This window comes from Camelina sativa, chromosome 9 (genome assembly GCF_030686135.1).
Source record: "Camelina sativa cultivar CO46 ecotype springtype chromosome 9, ASM3068613v1".
Lineage (NCBI taxonomy): Eukaryota > Viridiplantae > Streptophyta > Magnoliopsida > Brassicales > Brassicaceae > Camelina > Camelina sativa.
The window spans coordinates 27396221-27416346 of NC_141888.1; the positions used below are offsets into that span (position 1 = coordinate 27396221).

A 20126-nucleotide genomic window follows, 5' to 3' on the forward strand; every position below is an offset into this window, starting at 1 on the left:
GTAATAGTTTATAGTTTGGTTAATTAATATTAATTATGTTAGTAGTTCCTCATTAAACTAAAATAATATATAGCTTTACGAAATTGAGGATATTGTGGGAATATAATGTTCTCCTTGCACGTTCAAATGAATATGTATTCTCTTGAGGATAAAGTCCATTTTAGCAAACTTCAAAGTACTTTATTGTTAATATACACTACTACAAACATTTGTTTTCTGAAATAGCGATCAAATGAGAAATTGTTATTGTTGCACGAACCTCACCTACGAAAAAAAAAACCCCAACTATCTTCCTCATTGCTGAATCCTTTTATTTATGGTTCTTTATCATTCATGTACATCTTTGTACTTTATCAAGCGTATATTTTATTGTGAACGGTGAACCCATTTAGGGCTTTATATTCTATTGTGAACGGTGAACCCATTTAGAGTAACATAAGTTCAACATTTAAAATCCAAATGCAAATAAAATAAGAACAAGAAGATTAGTTATAGATGTCTCAAAGAGGTGATCTTATAATTAAATGCTGATGGCGGTGGTTCTCTTGTAAAATCATCATATAGTCTCTCTTTGCGATTTTCAGTTCAGCCGTAAGGTCTTGAACGTGACGCTGGAGGTGGAGAATCAAACCAGTGATGCCCATGACCGGGTCACGGAGACGGGCTTCTGCATGGAAATAAAGCGAGTCAACGCATGTTTGCCTCAGGCTAGGCTCAATATCCATGAGATGTTTAGCCAGCTTGCTAGTGTCAAACTCCTTACACAATGTAGCGTACTTCTCCGGTTTGTTCGCTGGCAAGTAAGGCGCAAACACACACTCTTCTATGCTTTTATGCCTCACATCTTTACACGCACAGAGTTCCATCTGCTGATACAGTAAGTGATAGGCTCAAATTAATCCCTAGAGCTACTCTCTCAAACAAGAGATCACTGCAGTACTTAGGGGTCGAATCCACAGAGACTCAAGATCAAACACAATAGATTGTAAAGTTTTGTAAATTACGCTAAACAAGTTGAATTGAATTAAAATAAAGCAATGCAAATATTTAAATAAAAGTATTGTGAATTCAGAAAATCGAAAGAGCTAAGCCTAGGGAATTTCTCAGGAAATTATGAAATATTAAATCAGATAAATTAACTAAGGTTCAAGCAATGAAAATCAGATCTAGAACTCTAAACTTTTGGTAAAATAATCAGTTCTCACTGCAATTATAATCTAAATTTAAAACCAGAAAATCCAAATCTCTTTGTAAAATTCCAAGTAATAAATCAGCTTTAAGAACAGGTTTAGATAAGTTCACAGAATTATTAATTCAAATCTCTTTGTAATAAACAATTCTGCTCATCAATGGTTTAATCAGGAAAACAATTATATTCTCATATCAATTTATTTCCCTAAGATAACAATTCTAGGTGATCAATCAAGAATTATTGTGAAGAACAACCAAGGATGAAGATCATAAAAGATTAAGAACCCTAAAAATCTCAGATCTAATAAATCATAAAAACCCTATGAAAAACCCTAAACCTAACAAGCAAATTACTCAGACATGTTTAATGAAGAACAGATCATAATTCTGAATAACATGCAATAGATATTAAAAAGTAGAAGAGGGAGTTCAAGAATTCTTCTCTACAAAGCAGATCTCTCTCTCCCAAAAGCTCTCAATATCCTTCTCTCAAAAACTGCTAGAAAATAACTTAAGGGTTTCTAAAACCCAAAAACCATATATATACATCCTAAAATACGTCCAGGGGCTTATGTTGCAATTATAGAAGATTTTGGGCAAATTTGTAAAACTTCCAAATTTGTTGTTCTCTCGTCGGGTAAACACGAGTGTCGATCGATACTCCTTAAGTGGTGTCGATCGATGCTTGGTTTCTGATCCGACTCCAACTTGATTTCCTTCGGTAAAGTGCTCCAAAATGTTCCAAATTGCTCCATCCGTGCCAAATTCCTAAATAACCTGTTAAGACTCAAAAATAACCTAGAAACAAATCAAAAGACTCAAAAAGCACACTTACATCATGGTTAAAAACCGTAAAAACCATGATATATCAACTCCCCCAGACTTAGCCTTTGCTTGCCCTCAAGCAAAACAGAAACTTAAACCTGTGAAAGAGGCTTGAAAACATAGAATTCACTCAACTGCTGGTAACTGATCTTCGCACTCTTTATCGCCTTGACTCTCAAGAACTTACTTCATATACTTTGTCAATTGAAAAGCATCAACATTCCTTACTCAAATCCCACAATCCTCTGGAATCTCTAGTCTCACCATTGCTATCTCATTACATAAATTAAAGTAAGTACAGGTGAGTTCTTACCTTGTGGTATTCAAACAGTGGCATATGGACTCTCTTCAGGCCAAGACATTCTTCTTACATCTCCTTTCCTCTCCCTTTTCTCACTTCCTTTTTTTTCTTTCTTTTCTTATTCTTTTTTTTTTAGCAAAGGTGTAAGCGAATACCGGGGTCATTGGTAATTTACCTACCCCTCGCTTCCAAGCTTTGTGTGATCATTTGACTCAAGAGTAGAATAATGAGGTCACTGGTAATTTACCTACCTCTCTAAACTGATCAAAATCATCTCATCTTTTTTCTCTCTCTTTTTTTCTGATTTTTCTCTTTTTTTTTAATTCTGAAGGGAAGAGAGAGGGGAGACATACTTTGAAAAATTGCACTGTCTTGTATGGCCCGAAGAAGAAGTCTAGTCACTGATTTCCAACTCCAAAGTAAGAGATTAAGTCCGGTTAAAATCCTGATAAAAGTTGAGACAGCATTAGTTGAACTAGATATCCTTTGAATAAGGGCTTTCAGGATTGTTGATACAGCTCATAGTCTTTCCACACTTCAGTTCTGAGGTCAAGCTTAGTCAAGAATCATTAGAGTGTTAGCCAAAGAACAACAACCATCAGTTAGAGATCATAATTCAACAGAAATTTTTGAAAAATTTGACTCAATAAAAACAAAAATACAGTTTTGACACAAGACACAAAAACCAAGTAAATAGTTAGTACTAACCTCCCCCAGACTTAAACAACACTGTCCCCAGTGTTATCAAAGAAGGGAAAAGGCAAGAAACAAAAATTGTGTTGAAAAATTGAATGAAAAAGTGAACAGATTCTCGGGTTACCCAGTGGTGTCGATCGATACCATGCAAGGCAGCATCGATCGACACCTTCGGCGAATGGTGAATTCTGGCCGAATCTCCTTGTTAGTTGCAGTTAGTTGTGCGTGTTGTTTGATCAGTCCTTTGATGTTAATTATGTTAAGAAGCACTCAAACACAAACACAGGTTAAAAGCAACATGATAGATAGATAGTTCATAAATCCAAACAACTTTCAAACACAAACTAACTCAAAGCAAAAATAAAAATGACTCAATCCTAAAAAAGGAAAAAAATAAAAAGAAACCGTGATCAGAAGCTAAAATGAAACAGAAACATCATCAGCACCATCATCACCATCAGTATCGTCAGCATTCGCAACATCCTCAGCATCCTCAGCAGATGGTGAAGATGGCGAAGGGGACCTGCGCCTAGTACGCCTGGTAGGACGAATGCAGCCACACTGGGAGAGTCGAGCCATGCCATTCCAGATGGCACGCAAAGCAGAAACCACATAAGTCTGATGAGCTCCCTGGTCCATAGTAGCGGGATCCTCTGATGGCTCTGGAAACTCAAATGCCGCAGTCCCAGAAGAAGAACCAGTCTCAAAACCCCCAGCAGGGTTAGTAGCAGCTGCAGCATCAGTAGTAGTCCGCGAAGTGCGATAGTGACGGGAAGGAGCATAAACAACATAGTCATCTGGTGAAGGGCGAAAACGCAACTGCTCAGGATCATCACCGCGGAGTGCGATGGTGGTAAGATCAGGTCGTGGAAGGCGGACAAAGTGCTCTCCTGTCGCATGAACAAACCTCCACAACAAACCTGGTTTCAGCCAGTGTGCACTCCTCAAATATGGCTCATCCATAAGCTGTCTCCTAGTGATAACACTATAACCAGCAATAGGAATCTTCTTGAACTGAAGGATAGCAGTAATAAGGCTCCCCACAGCCTCTCTCTTAACTCCAGTACCCGAGAATGGCTTGGTCTGCAGCTCAACCAAATGGTGTGCAAAAACAGCTCCAAAGTTAAGGAGCATAGGGTCACGACGCTCACCAATGGACATGGAAGGAATCATGTTGCCAACACCACAACTCAAAAAGTATAGCTCTGCAGCTCTCATCTTGTTAGGCTCCATCTTGCACTGAAAAGTGGTAGCAACAGCTCTAAGAACATATCGGAGTACAGGATGGCGGACCTCTGATTGAAGCATCTTCTTAGAATTATACGGACCATGTCCTATGTAGGACCACAAAGGAGAGAGATCCTCATAATGCTTAGGCAAAGCAACCTTCTGATAATAACGAGTCCAACGAAACACATCACACAAATGAGAAAAATCAATATCATAAGGCATTCCGTTAATGAAGAAATGCAATCGACCGTCTCTCGTAGTTGGTGCCTGCTCATTCCCATAAGTGACCCTAACAGATGCCATGAACTGTCGCACTAAATCCGGGTACAAATCATACTGCCTAGTACAAACAGTTCCTAATCCCATCCTATCAATCAAATCCAAGACCTCATCATGAATTCCCAACCTACGAAGAATGACAGGATCAACAAACCTTGTAGGCTCAATCTCAACTCCCAACCATGCATTGTAGAGCATTGTTTCATACTCTCCCCAAACACCCACTGGCCTGTTGATGAATTCAGGCTTATTAAACTCAGGAAACTTGTGTTGAGGCCATTCTCTCTCTGATGGAATTGGTTGACCTTCTTCTTTTGGCCATGGGAACCTTGATTGAATGGGAGATGGAAGAGAGAGGTCAGGTAAGGTTGCGGAGGCCGTCGTCGAACGTCGTGGAGGCTGGGGAAGGTTCGCCGGAGCTCGCGGAGGCGGACGGCGGTCGGATTGGCGAGGTGGCTGAGCTGAAGAAGAAGCTTCGCCGTCGTTCTTTCGAGTCCTCTTGTTGGCTGTCATCACTCCCAAACACGAAATTGACACTAGATCCAGGTAGAGGAGAGAAAATCGAGTGGATTAGAGCTTGGAATCACTCAAAACGAAGTTGAAATGAGAGAGTTATGAGCAATTTAGGGTTTAGTCGATTTGGGGATGAAATGAGGAAGAAGACGAAGTCTCGCGATTTTAATCGGTCTTCCTCGGGTTTAAGTGGTATCGATCGACGCCGATATAAGGTAGCATCGATCGATGCTCCTTCTGTTGGACCCGGCCCAGTTTCGATCCCAAGCCCATTCAACTGAAACCCAGCAAAAATCAAACCCGATGGCCCGTTTTCTCGCCTCTGTCCATAAGAGTGTCGACCGATGCTCATTACATGGTATCGGTCGATGCTCGCTCTGATCAATGGTATCCGTAATTTTTTTATTTTTTTTTCTTTTTTTTTTCTGAAATAATAAAACTCAAAACCAAAAATTAATATGTTAGTGATCCTAAAAAGCAAAAATTCAAAATAATTAATTCTTACCAGTGGGTTGCCTCCCACTCAGCGCTTGTTTTAAGTCATTAGCTTGACTTGGCAGCGGATTAGGCAGAGGGTGCATCCTCCAAACGCACAATGTGTCCGTCTGGTATCTCAGCTTTTGCCCAATAATGTTTCACCCTTTGGCCATTAACAGTAAATTCCTCCCCTTTTGAGTTCAACAGCACAATAGCTCCATATGGTCTGACTTCTTGAACAGTAAAAGGACCAGACCAGCGGGAACGCAGCTTTCCAGGAAACAGCTTCAAGCGGGAATTGTAAAGGAGTACTTGGTCATTTGGCTCAAAGTGTCTGGAGATGATCTTCTTATCATGATAAGCCTTGGTCCTCTCCTTGTACAGCTTGGAATTCTCAAATGCATGAAATCTCAGCTCATCTAACTCATTCAACTGCACTAACCTTCTCTCTGAAGCTGTCTTGGCATCAAAATTCATCAACTTAACTGCCCAGGCTGCTTTGTGCTCTAACTCCACTGGAAGATGACAGGCTTTCCCATAAAGCAGATGGAAAGGAGTAGTGCCAAGTGGTGTTTTATAAGCAGTCCTATATGCCCAAAGTGCATCATCAAGCTTCATAGCCCAATCTTTTCTTGTAACACCCACTGTTTTCTCTAGAATCTCCTTAATCTGCCTGTTGGAAACTTCAACTTGTCCACTGGTCTGAGGATGATATGGGCTAGCTACTCTATGTTGAACACCATACTTTTTCAGCAGCTTCTCAAACACTTTATTGATAAAGTGCTTACCTCCATCACTGATGACAATTCTAGGAACTCCAAACCTTGGAAAGATAATGGTCTTAAACAGCTTAAGAACCACAGCAGAATCATTGGTTGGACTTGCAATAGCTTCAACCCACTTGGAGACATAGTCAACAACCACTAAGATGTATTCATTCTTGTAAGAGGAAGGGAATGGTCCCATAAAGTCAATGCCCCAGCAATCAAAAACTTCAACCTCAAGGATAAAGTTTTGTGGCATCTCATGCCTCTTACTAATCTGACCTTTCCGCTGACAAGCATCACATCTGGAAACAAACTCATTAGCATCCTTGAACATTGTGGGCCACCAAAACCCAGCTTGTAGAACTTTAGACACTGTCTTGAAAGTAGCAAAGTGTCCAGCATAATCTGATCCATGACAGTGAAAAAGAACATCAGGAACTTCTGTCTCAGCTAGACATCTTCTGTAAACACCATCACTGCAATGCTTATACAGATAAGGCTCATCTCAATAATATCTCCTTAGCTCTCTTAAGAACCTCTTCTTATGATAGCCTGTGAATTGATCAGGTTCTACCTCTGCAGCAAGATAATTGGCAATATCAGCATACCAAGGTTGATTGGAGCTAGCCACAGCAGCTAAATCTCCATCATTCGACCAATCTGATTCGGGAAACAAAGGGTGTCGATCGATGCTAGTATGGTGTCGATCGACACCACATGCATCCGAAGACAAACTCTTGAAATCATCAGTCCGAAACCCAGTTTCAACAAGGTACACATGCTCCTCAGGTAGACAATCACGAATTGGGACATCATCATCAATCCTAATCCTGGACAAGTGATCAGCAACACCATTCTCTATCCCCTTCTTATCCCTCACTTCAATGTCAAACTCTTGTAGAAGAAGGATCCATCTCAAAAGTCTAGGCTTAGCATCCTTCTTCTGCATCAAGTACCTCAATGCAGCATGATCAGTATGAACAATGACCTTTGAACCAACCAGATAAGATCTAAACTTCTCAAAAGCAAACACCACAGCCAAAAACTCCTTTTCTGTTGTTGCATAATTCCTTTGTGCCTCATCAAGTGTCCTGCTTGCATAGTAGATTGCATGAAGTTTCTTATCTTTTCTTTGTCCCAGCACTGCTCCCACTGCAAAGTCACTAGCATCACACATTACTTCAAAAGGAAGATCCCAATCTGGTGGCTGAACAATAGGTGCACTCACAAGCTCCTACTTAATCCTCTCAAAGGCTATGCGACATTCATCCGTGAATTCAAACTTGACATCTTTGCACAACAAAGCAGAAAGTGGTCTTGCTATCTTGCTGAAATCTTTGATAAATCGCCTATAGAACCCTGCATGTCCAAGAAAGCTCCTCACTGCCTTCACATTCTCTGGTAGTTGAAGACTTGTCATCACCTCTATCTTAGCGCGGTCAACTTCTATTCCAGCTTCTGAAACCCTGTGGCCAAGCACTATGCCATCTCTAACCATAAAATGACACTTTTCCCAGTTAAGTACCAAATGCTTCTCTTCACACCTTGCTAGCACCTTACAGAGATTATCCAAACAGCTTTTGAATGAAGACCCATAAACTGAGAAATCATCCATGAAAACCTCCATATAATCCTCAATCATATCAGTGAAGATTGACATCATGCATCTCTGAAATGTTGCAGGAGCATTACAGAGACCAAAAGGCATTCTGCGGTAAGCGAAGGTACCATAGGGACAAGTGAAAGTGGTCTTCTCTTGGTCATCAGGATGAATAGGAATCTGGAAAAAGCCTGAGTAACCATCCAAAAAGCAGTAGTATGGATGATTAGCTAACCTCTCCAACATCTGGTCAATGAAAGGAAGTGGGAAGTGATCTTTCCTTGTTGCAGCATTCAGCTTCCTGTAATCGATGCACATCCTATGACCAGTAATTGTCCTTGTAGGGATCAGCTCATTCTTGTCATTCTTCACCACTGTAACTCCACCTTTCTTAGGAACAACATGTACCAGACTAACCCAATTGCTGTCAGATATTGGATAGATGATCCCAGCATTCAGCAGCTTCATGATCTCCTTCTTTACAACATCTTGCAGATTCGGATTCAGCCTCCTCTGATGCTCAATGGATGTCTTAGCTCCTTCCTCAAGATGAATCCTATGCATACACAAGTCTGGAGAGATTCCTGCAATATCATCAAGAGAATAGCCAAGAGCCTTGCGAAACTTGCGCAGCTTGCTTAGCAGTAAAGTGAGCTCTGCATTGTTTAAGGAAGCACTAACAATAACAGGATAAGAAGAGTTCTCACCTAGATATGCATACCTTAAACCTGCAGGAAGTGGCTTGAGATCAACTTTTGGAGCTTTTTCAAGACTCCAATTAGAAACCTTTGCAGCTGGTGGAGAAGTACAAACCAATTCCTCTTGTGCAACCAGCTTCTTGACTTGTTCATTAGCATCAAGCAGTTTGACATACCCAGCAGCAATGTCATCTAGATGCTCAGCTTCTTCAGCAGAAGCAACCAATGCTCTCTCTAAAGGATCCTCAGGATGCAGCTCCTGGAATATCTCCTCAGCCAGATTAGACAATGTGTCTACATAGAATGTCTGGCCATCAATGGTAGGCCTCTTAACCAGCTTCTCCATGTCAAAGCGCATTTGTAAATCACCAATGTTGAGACCAATCTGACCCTTCTTGACATCAATTATAGCTCCAGCAGTAGCTAAGAATGATCTTCCCAGGATAAGAGGGTCCTTGGGTTCCTCCTCATACTTTAACACCACAAAATCAGTAGGTATCAAGCACTCACCAATCTTAATTGGAACATCTTCAAGAACACCATCTGGAATGCGAACAGACCGGTCAGCAAGGATGAGAGTGAGCTTAGTAGGCTGGAAGTCTGTCATTCCCAGGCTGAGTGCTACTGATCTTGGCATAAGGTTGACACTAGAACCAAGATCACACAAAGATCTAGCAAATCTATCAGTGAAGATAGTGCAATCAAGAACAAAGCTCCCTGGATCAGGAAGTTTTTCTGGGATCTTGTTCTGAATAATGGCACTGACTTGGGCTGATATCATCATAACTCCTTTGCTTTGAAAGCTTCATCTGGTCTCCGCTTGAAGGAAGACAGCTTGATTCTCAACTCATCTGACATTGCATCATCATAGAAGTGGTTGAGGAAGGCCACCTTGACATCACGCCAGCTTGTTAATGATCCAGCAGGCAGCTGTTTCAACCATTGAGATGCCTCTCCTGCAAGTGAGTAAGGGAAAAGTTTGCAGAAGATGTAGTCCTCAGTTACCCCATTAGCCTTGATACTAGTCACCAAATCCTCAAAATGCTCAATGTGATCCAAGGGCTTCTCATTGGGCAAAGCAGAGAAAGGTCTCTGCCCAACTAGTTGAAAGTATGCAGGTTTCAACTCAAAATCATTCCTCTGAAAAGGGGGAGGAACAATAGCAGACCGGTTCTCATACACCAGATCAGCCCGATTGTAGTCAGCAATGGTCCTGATCAGATCCGGGTTGTTCTCCTGTCGTCGAACTGGGTTCTGTACGTGGTTGGCAGCTCCACGCACGTCTGCAGGTTGGTGTCGATCGACACCCAGATCCGGATTATCAACGACACCAGCTTGCTGGTTCACAACAGCCTGCTCGTTGACAACAGGTTCAGGGATCACGTTCCCTTTTGCATCAAGCTTTTGGCCCTGCTCATTGCGCAAGTGGCCCTCTTGATCCCTCAAAACACCAGCTTCATCACGCATCAGAATGATTGTATTAACCATCTTCAGAGATTTAGCTGCCTTTCTGTTCTCACGTTCAAGTTTTCCCAACTCTTTGTTTGAAAGATTCACAGTAGGACCAGACTTGTTGTTCCTTGTGTGAGGTTTAGGAGGCATGCACCTGAAACACCAAAGAGAAGAAAAAAAAACAAAAACGTGTAAGTAGAAAATAAAAAGAAAAGTTTAGACGAAATTAAAAACTTAAATATAATGGTAGATCAGAGAGTCCCCGGCAACGGCGCCAAAATTTGATAGGCTCAAATTAATCCCTAGAGCTACTCTCTCAAACAAGAGATCACTACAGTACTTAGGGGTCGAATCCACAGAGACTCAAGATCAAACACAATAGATTGTAAAGTTTTGTAAATTACGCTAAACAAGTTGAATTGAATTAAAATAAAGCAATGCAAATATTTAAATAAAAGTGTTGTGAATTCAGAAAATCGAAAGAGCTAAGCCTAGGGAATTTCTCAAGAAATTATGAAATATTAAATCAGATAAATTAACTAAGGTTCAAGCAATAAAAATCAGATCTAGAACTCTAAACTTTTGGTAAAATAATCAGTTCTCACTGCAATTATAATCTAAATTTAAAACCAGAAAATCCAAATCTCTTTGTAAAATTCCAAGTAATAAATCAGCTTTAAGAACAGGTTTAGATAAGTTCACAGAATTATTAATTCAAATCTCTTTGTAATAAACAATTCTGCTCATCAATGGTTTAATCAGGAAAACAATTATATTCTCATATCAATTTATTTCCCTAAGATAACAATTCTAGGTGATCAATCAAGAATTATTGTGAAGAACAACCAAGGATGAAGATCATAAAAGATTAAGAACCCTAAAAATCTCAGATCTAATAAATCATAAAAACCCTATGAAAAACCCTAAACCTAACAAGCAAATTACTCAGACATGTTTAATGAAGAACAGATCATAATTCTGAATAACATGCAATAGATATTAAAAAGTAGAAGAGGGAGTTCAAGAATTCTTCTCTACAAAGCAGATCTCTCTCTCCCAAAAGCTCTCAATATCCTTCTCTCAAAAACTGCTAGAAAATAACTTAAGGGTTTCTAAAACCCAAAAACCATATATATACATCCTAAAATACGTCCAGGGGCTTATGTTGCAATTATAGAAGATTTTGGGCAAATTTGTAAAACTTCCAAATTTGTTGTTCTCTCGTCGGGTAAACACGAGTGTCGATCGATACTCCTTAAGTGGTGTCGATCGATGCTTGGTTTCTGATCCGACTCCAACTTGATTTCCTTCGGTAAAGTGCTCCAAAATGTTCCAAATTGCTCCATCCGTGCCAAATTCCTAAATAACCTGTTAAGACTCAAAAATAACCTAGAAACAAATCAAAAGACTCAAAAAGCACACTTACATCATGGTTAAAAACCGTAAAAACCATGATATATCAACTCCCCCAGACTTAGCCTTTGCTTGCCCTCAAGCAAAACAGAAACTTAAACCTGTGAAAGAGGCTTGAAAACATAGAATTCACTCAACTGCTGGTAACTGATCTTCGCACTCTTTATCGCCTTGACTCTCAAGAACTTACTTCATATACTTTGTCAATTGAAAAGCATCAACATTCCTTACTCAAATCCCACAATCCTCTGGAATCTCTAGTCTCACCATTGCTATCTCATTACATAAATTAAAGTAAGTACAGGTGAGTTCTTACCTTGTGGTATTCAAACAGTGGCATATGGACTCTCTTCAGGCCAAGACATTCTTCTTACATCTCCTTTCCTCTCCCTTTTCTCACTTCCTTTTTTTTCTTTCTTTTCTTATTCTTTTTTTTTTAGCAAAGGTGTAAGCGAATACCGGGGTCATTGGTAATTTACCTACCCCTCGCTTCCAAGCTTTGTGTGATCATTTGACTCAAGAGTAGAATAATGAGGTCACTGGTAATTTACCTACCTCTCTAAACTGATCAAAATCATCTCATCTTTTTTCTCTCTCTTTTTTTCTGATTTTTCTCTTTTTTTTTAATTCTGAAGGGAAGAGAGAGGGGAGACATACTTTGAAAAATTGCACTGTCTTGTATGGCCCGAAGAAGAAGTCTAGTCACTGATTTCCAACTCCAAAGTAAGAGATTAAGTCCGGTTAAAATCCTGATAAAAGTTGAGACAGCATTAGTTGAACTAGATATCCTTTGAATAAGGGCTTTCAGGATTGTTGATACAGCTCATAGTCTTTCCACACTTCAGTTCTGAGGTCAAGCTTAGTCAAGAATCATTAGAGTGTTAGCCAAAGAACAACAACCATCAGTTAGAGATCATAATTCAACAGAAATTTTTGAAAAATTTGACTCAATAAAAACAAAAATACAGTTTTGACACAAGACACAAAAACCAAGTAAATAGTTAGTACTAACCTCCCCCAGACTTAAACAACACTGTCCCCAGTGTTATCAAAGAAGGGAAAAGGCAAGAAACAAAAATTGTGTTGAAAAATTGAATGAAAAAGTGAACAGATTCTCGGGTTACCCAGTGGTGTCGATCGATACCATGCAAGGCAGCATCGATCGACACCTTCGGCGAATGGTGAATTCTGGCCGAATCTCCTTGTTAGTTGCAGTTAGTTGTGCGTGTTGTTTGATCAGTCCTTTGATGTTAATTCTGTTAAGAAGCACTCAAACACAAACACAGGTTAAAAGCAACATGATAGATAGATAGTTCATAAATCCAAACAACTTTCAAACACAAACTAACTCAAAGCAAAAATAAAAATGACTCAATCCTAAAAAAGGAAAAAAATAAAAAGAAACCGTGATCAGAAGCTAAAATGAAACAGAAACATCATCAGCACCATCATCACCATCAGTATCGTCAGCATTCGCAACATCCTCAGCATCCTCAGCAGATGGTGAAGATGGCGAAGGGGACCTGCGCCTAGTACGCCTGGTAGGACGAATGCAGCCACACTGGGAGAGTCGAGCCATGCCATTCCAGATGGCACGCAAAGCAGAAACCACATAAGTCTGATGAGCTCCCTGGTCCATAGTAGCGGGATCCTCTGATGGCTCTGGAAACTCAAATGCCGCAGTCCCAGAAGAAGAACCAGTCTCAAAACCCCCAGCAGGGTTAGTAGCAGCTGCAGCATCAGTAGTAGTCCGCGAAGTGCGATAGTGACGGGAAGGAGCATAAACAACATAGTCATCTGGTGAAGGGCGAAAACGCAACTGCTCAGGATCATCACCGCGGAGTGCTAGAAAATAACTTAAGGGTTTCTAAAACCCAAAAACCATATATATACATCCTAAAATACGTCCAGGGGCTTATGTTGCAATTATAGAAGATTTTGGGCAAATTTGTAAAACTTCCAAATTTGTTGTTCTCTCGTCGGGTAAACACGAGTGTCGATCGATACTCCTTAAGTGGTGTCGATCGATGCTTGGTTTCTGATCCGACTCCAACTTGATTTCCTTCGGTAAAGTGCTCCAAAATGTTCCAAATTGCTCCATCCGTGCCAAATTCCTAAATAACCTGTTAAGACTCAAAAATAACCTAGAAACAAATCAAAAGACTAAAAAAGCACACTTACATCATGGTTAAAAACCGTAAAAACCATGATATATCAGTAAGTTATTAAAATTTTATTTATTTAAAAGTGTACCCCCAAATTAGTTAATAAAACAAAAAAATGAAATATATAGTTCTATCTGTATCCAATAAAACTTCGTGTCAACATTAGAAGTGAATACAAAATTTTGGTCTGTATATAGGAGAAGCAAATCATAACATTAGGAATACTAAGAAGAAAAAAACTCTATTAATTAACCCTAAACCTTGAAACCCCTAGAAATTATAGAAACTCTTAAACTATAAACCAATTAAAAATATGGTGTAACAAGAAGCATAATTAACTAACCAGAATAGAATGTGTCTGTATGTATATACTATACAGAACTTTCTCAGTTCAGATTTGGTAGGAAAGACGAAAAGATGTAGAAACTGTAACAGGAAGAAGAAAATGAGTACTACTGAGGAATATAGCGATATATAAATACAAGTATAATTTTTGTTTTTCTAACTAAATTTTTAGAATTATTTATTATCATATTAAAAGAAAAGAATACTTCAGTTACGATATCATAGTAACCACTAACTACAGGTATTAATAATCATTGTTTATATTTATGTAATATTTTTTTGTAATTAATGGTATATTATAGATATTATAGATACCATCAAAATAAAAATATTTCATGTATGTCCTGTAAATTAAATGTTGGTTATTAATTATACTATTCTCTATATTGACAACTCCTAAAAAAAAAAAAAAACTCCGATGCCGGGAATCGAACCCGGGTCTCCTGGGTGAAAGCCAGATATCCTAACCGCTGGACAACATCGGATTTGTGAAGAGGATAACAAAAAGACTATTTAGACCAGGAATATTGTTACAGGTCTGAAAAGCCAAAGTCAATTCAGATCAAACAATTGCCTTTTCATTTACAGTTACCGAAATTAATGTATCTTGTATCATACAAATAAGATAAGAGTTATCAAATAAAATAAAAAAAGTTAACCTTGAATATGACTCCTTTCTTTTGTTTTCTCCTGGCATCACCTTATATACTTTTTATTTTGAATAAAATTACTAAAATCGAAAGGCCTTATATAAATCTACTGGCATCACCTTATATGTTTTCTCCCGTCTCACTCGCTCGTGCAACAGCCAACAGCTAAACTTTTTTTTATTTTTATGTCATCACCTTAGGAATATACAGTCTTCCTTAATTCGATTGCTTTAACGAGGATCTTAAGTCGATTTCTTTTAGTTATTTTTCCTTTTTTCTTTTATGTACTTCGTTCTAAATTTTACAAATTAAACAATGTTGTTTAATATTTGAATAATTCTTAAACAAGTTTTTTTTTTAATAAGAATAGTACTTTTACCAAAGATATTCGAGTGATCTCTTGTAACCGTTTTCGACTTTCCCTATACATATAGTAGGAAATATTCACTCATATAATAAATACGTCGAAACGTCGCGCATCCATTAAAGAAAGAAAAAGGTCTGCGATGATACGCGATGGATCGGACAGGCTTCGAGAATTTCCATATTTGTGTGTATATTATATACCTACGTCGCCATCTTCTCTTCAACTATATATAGTATTCATCATCTTCTTTAATTTGTGTCATCATAAACTGGCTGTGCTTTGTTTTCTTCATCTTTTCCCTGGTTAGTTAATTTCTTATTCTCACACAATATATTTTAACCATTGTTTGTTTTTTTTTTAGTTTGATCGATCATTAGATTTAGGATTTCTAGGTTTTCTTTGCTTCTATTGATTGATTGCTAATAAAGAATTTATTTTCGTCCCCGTAAGTGATATCAAACTTTTATATATGAGATTTTGAAAAACAGAATTTTTTCAGATGATTTTTTTTTCTTGGATGCATTTATTTGTTTCCTTTCTAACAATTGATTGTATTAGCAGATGGAATCTTGTCCGTGTAAATGCAAAAAAGAGTGTGTGTTTGCGCCCTACATGCCGGCGAACAAATCAGAGATATACGCGCTTGGTTGTCTAAGATGGATTATGATATGAGGGGTGCTGCTAGATTTCTCATGTGTATCCCTAATGAGCGTGGGAGGCAATATTACGTGGACCGGATCTGTTTCTTGGCAGAAACCCATCTACGTGACCCAGTCAGGGGCTTCTTGAGTTGGTGTTCCCCTGAAGAGCTTAAGCGCGAGTTGGAAATCGCCAAGAGGGACCACGTGATGCTTATACAAGAAGTGGATCGTATGATACGACGACACGAAGAACAGCAGTATCCTATAAAAAGATCACGTCTTTGAAGCATCTCAAATGCAATATAAGAGATGGATGATTGTCCGTGACAAAAGATATCATCAAAGTTTTGAACAATGGAATTGTCTTTGATAACAATGTTACGTTAACCTTTTATAATTTTATAACTCTTGTCTAGTCGTTTGTACATTAACTTACAAGTGCATGCACAACAACGCCATATCTCAAAGAAATTAAAAGTGCACAATAGAATAGCCTTTTCTCGTTTCTTCAAAACTCTAGAAAAGTCGTTTTTCTTGCGTTTTACAATTAATAAAAACTTGTTTATTTATTTGCTTTTGAATTTCTTTGAATAATGATATAAACAATTAAACATTTAACACTCTGGTCTTTGTTGCACACAAAAGAAATCATGAATTTAATTAGACAAATGTCCAACAATTAATACGGAGGTTTGTCTTGGTGGGCATCATCATTTAGGAAAAATGCAGCTTTTAAAGAGGGAACAAAAAAAAGAAAAAGATGAGGAAGATACAGTAGTTGATTTTTAAAAAATTTATTGTATATAGATACTAATTAATTCCGTGAGCATTATATATCCATATTGATCGCTAGCTAGCTAAAGCAATATTGCAGAAAACAAATGTACTAAAGATTCATGCTAAAGCATAGGTTAAAATTCATTTTATTTATATTATAATTTTTATATAAAATATGTTGTGAATTATAACCAAAATACACTTAATTTATGTTTGTAATACTTTGCAAACACTACAAGAAAACCTGCGATATGTGACCATTGGTTGTGACCAAAATTGTAGTCGCAAATATTAGCGACTACTTTGTAACGTATTTGTGACCAATTAACGACCAATACCAATACCAAGACAAATCAGTCGCAAATTAACGACGATGTTGGGAAGTCGGCGAGTAGTCGCAAATCGCGAACCCTTTTGCTACGCTTTTAAGACTGGTCCAAAAAAGGTCGTAGTTTGCGACTAATTTGGGACGGAAAGAACATGGTTGCAAAAAGCCGTCGTTAAATCGTTACAAAATAAGACTTATTTGTAACTCTCTTAAAGTTTTTTTGTTCCGTCACAAATCAATCGCAAAATAAATTTAGAAAACGTTGGAAACATTAGTATCTAACTCACCTAATGTTTGAGACGCCCAAAATGAAGTCGCAAAATCGTCACAAATATTCACCTGTCATAGTTTGCGACCACTTTGAGACGCAAAAAACTGACAGATGGGCAAAAACATAATTTACACACGATTCATCTTCTTCTCTACAAACCCTAAGTGCCGCCTGTGCTTGCTGCAAGTTTCAATATGAAATTTTGGTGTTTTTTCTGTTTTGTTGGGCATTTTCTTATGTGTTTTCATCAAAATGGAACAAATCTACGGTCACCTATTTGCGACTAATACCTGAGTTCGGGACGACTTTGTAACGACTTTGCGACGCTCATATTTTTTTTGGACATTTCTCTATTCAAATTTATACCATTGTCAATATTAGATGTCTTCTACTGATTACAACAACCTTAGACATGGAAAATATAATCAATGGCATACAAATATTATAGAATTCTAAACTTTTGTAAGAATTTCTTAAAAATCTTAAACATTGCTTAATATATATTAGGTAATGTTTACTAATGCTTTGTAATGATCATAACTTAAATGCATTTCATGATTATAGTCATGTAAAGGATTAATCTTGCTCTATTGTTGTAATTTCATTGATTCTAACAGTTTAGATGGACTGTAGATCGATCAAAAGCTTTAAAATTCATTAGAAAGTTTTGTGACTCTTTAGATTGGTCACAATAAGGTAGCGTTTTTGCGTCTGTTTCTTGATGCAGTTACAAAGCGGTCGTAAATTAGCTACAAAACGACGACGACTTTGCGACCACCACCTGAGTTCGGGACCATTTTGCGACTAACACCTGAGTTCGAGACGACTTTGTAACGCTTTTGCGACGCTCGTATTTTACTTGGACATTTATCTATTCATATTTTTACAATTATCAATATTATAAGTCTTATAATGACTCCAACAACATTAGACTTGGAAAAATATAATCAGTGGCATACAAATATTATAGAATTCTAAACATTTGTAAGAATTTCTTAAAAATCTTAAACATTGCTTAATATATTAGGTAATGTTTAGTAATGCTTTGTAATGATCATAACTTAAATGCATTTCATGATTCTTGTCATGTAAAGGATTAATCTTGCTCTATTGTTGTAATTTCATTGATTGTAACAAATTAGATGGACTGTAGATCGATCAAAAGCTTTAAAATTCATTAGAAAGTTTTGTGACTCTTTAGATTGGTCACAATAAGGTAGCGTTTTTGCGTCTGTTTCTTGAAGCAGTTACAAAGTGGTCGTAAATCAGCTATAAAAAGACGACGACTTTGCGACCACCTCCTGAGTTCGGGACCACTTTGCGACTAACACCTGAGTTCGGGATGACTTTGTAACGTCTTTGCGACGCTCGTATTTTACTTGGACATTTATCTATTCATATTTTGACAATTGTCTATATTATAAGTCTTATAATGACTCCAACAACATTAGACTTGGAAAAATAAGCAATGCTATAGTCAACTTATGGTTTTGTATCTTTTTTATAATTAATCAAACCATAACATGTAACATGATATGTAATGTTAAGTAATGAGTTTGCAATTTCATAACTTACAAGCATTGCATGTGTTTTTAATAATTTAACTTGCTAGACTTTTAATTATTGTAATATCATCCTTACATCACAATAGATAGGTGTTATTTCGATCATAAGGTAAGAAATTCTTTACAAACATTTTGTGACTTTTAGATGTTAGTCACAAATTCGTCTCTCTTTGCTACACTTTGCGACTTATTAGCGACCATTTCAAACTTCTTTGCGACTGTATTGTGACATAATTGTGACGGATGATTTTCAGATTAAAATTTCGGGTTTTCTTTTAGCGGCAAAACCTCCCTCCTAATATTTGATTATAATTTCGGGTTTTCAGATTAAAATTTCGGGTTTTCAGATTAAAATTTCGGGTTTTCTTTTTGTGACCCTTTTGTGACTACGTAAGATTTCTAAAGTTAAAACAAAACCCATTCGACACTTAGTAAATATCGACATAACTTTTTAGATCTAGGGTTTTGCTCTCTTCCTCTCAACCCGAAACTCTCTCTTCAATTTCTAACCAAATCTCTCTATTTCGATCGATTTCTCTCATACTCTAAACCCAATCTCTCTGTATTCTCTTTGATTGCTCCTAATGGCTGGTAAATCGACCAAAGGACGAGGAGGGAAGTCTGTTGCTCCCCGAGACAAAGACCATGGAATGAAGCAAATCTTCCGCAACACGACCAAGCACCTCACCTCGTCAGCCACTGTTTGATGAGGATGAGTATATGGAAGAGGAACAGCCTGAGAGTGATGAAGATTCTAGTGATGGCGAATGGGAATGTCCACCGGAAGCTCGAGAACCACCGGTGCCGCTAGACTATGAAGCTTTGATTGACGGTTTGTTGCAGCTTCCTGGGCGAAATCATCTACCAGTCTTGATTAAGGACCATATTGAAGGCGTTGAGACCATATGGTAAGGAATCTTGGCTTCTTGTTGGAGTAATTTCTGTTTGAGCTTTTGAATTTGTGTTTGAGTTTATGATATTTGTGTTTAAGTTTGCATTTGGATAGAGTTATCTTTTGATTCTTTGACTGGTTAGAGTTAGCTTTTGATTCTCTCTAATGTCGATTTGTAATTCTGATTCTAGCTTTTGTAAGTTTTTCGGTTTTTGATTTAGATTTACATTTCATTTGATTTATATTTCTCTGATTCTAGCTTCAGCTTGTATAATGTGTTGTGTTTCTGACAAGGGAAATCCTTTTGGGCTTGGATGACTTGCTGAAACCATGGCCAAAGGAAAAAGAAAAGGGAGTTGTGAAAGCTCTTCTTCCTCATCTCTGTTGAAGTTGCATCAGAAACTTGAAGATGCTCGTCGTAAGCTCATGAAACAAAATGAAGAACACCAACAAGCCCTTTCTCGACTCTAAACCTTGGAGCACCTTTTCTCATTCATGAAGAAAAAAGATCCAGAATTAGCTGACTATATGGATGCTCACCAACCACCACCAGCAAATACACCTGCAACTGATGCAGGCAATGCACCAGCCACCTGAGAAGGCACTACACCAGCCACCGGAGATGGCATTACACCAGCCTCCATACCTGCCAATGAACAAACCGTCAATGAAAACGGTTTAGT

At 38.0% G+C, this 20126-nt stretch overlaps 1 non-coding gene and 1 pseudogene across 1 annotated transcript; both read right to left on the reverse strand.

Moving 5' to 3' along the window:
- Nucleotides 1–500: 500 nt before the first annotated feature.
- On the reverse strand, nt 501–866 carry LOC147938857 (LOB domain-containing protein 36 pseudogene; annotated as a pseudogene).
- A 13499-nt stretch (nt 867–14365) lies between these two features.
- Nucleotides 14366–14437, reverse strand: TRNAE-UUC (transfer RNA glutamic acid (anticodon UUC)). Its single transcript has one exon. It is a non-coding gene; the product is annotated as a tRNA-Glu (tRNA).
- Between the last annotated feature and the right edge of the window lie 5689 nt (nt 14438–20126).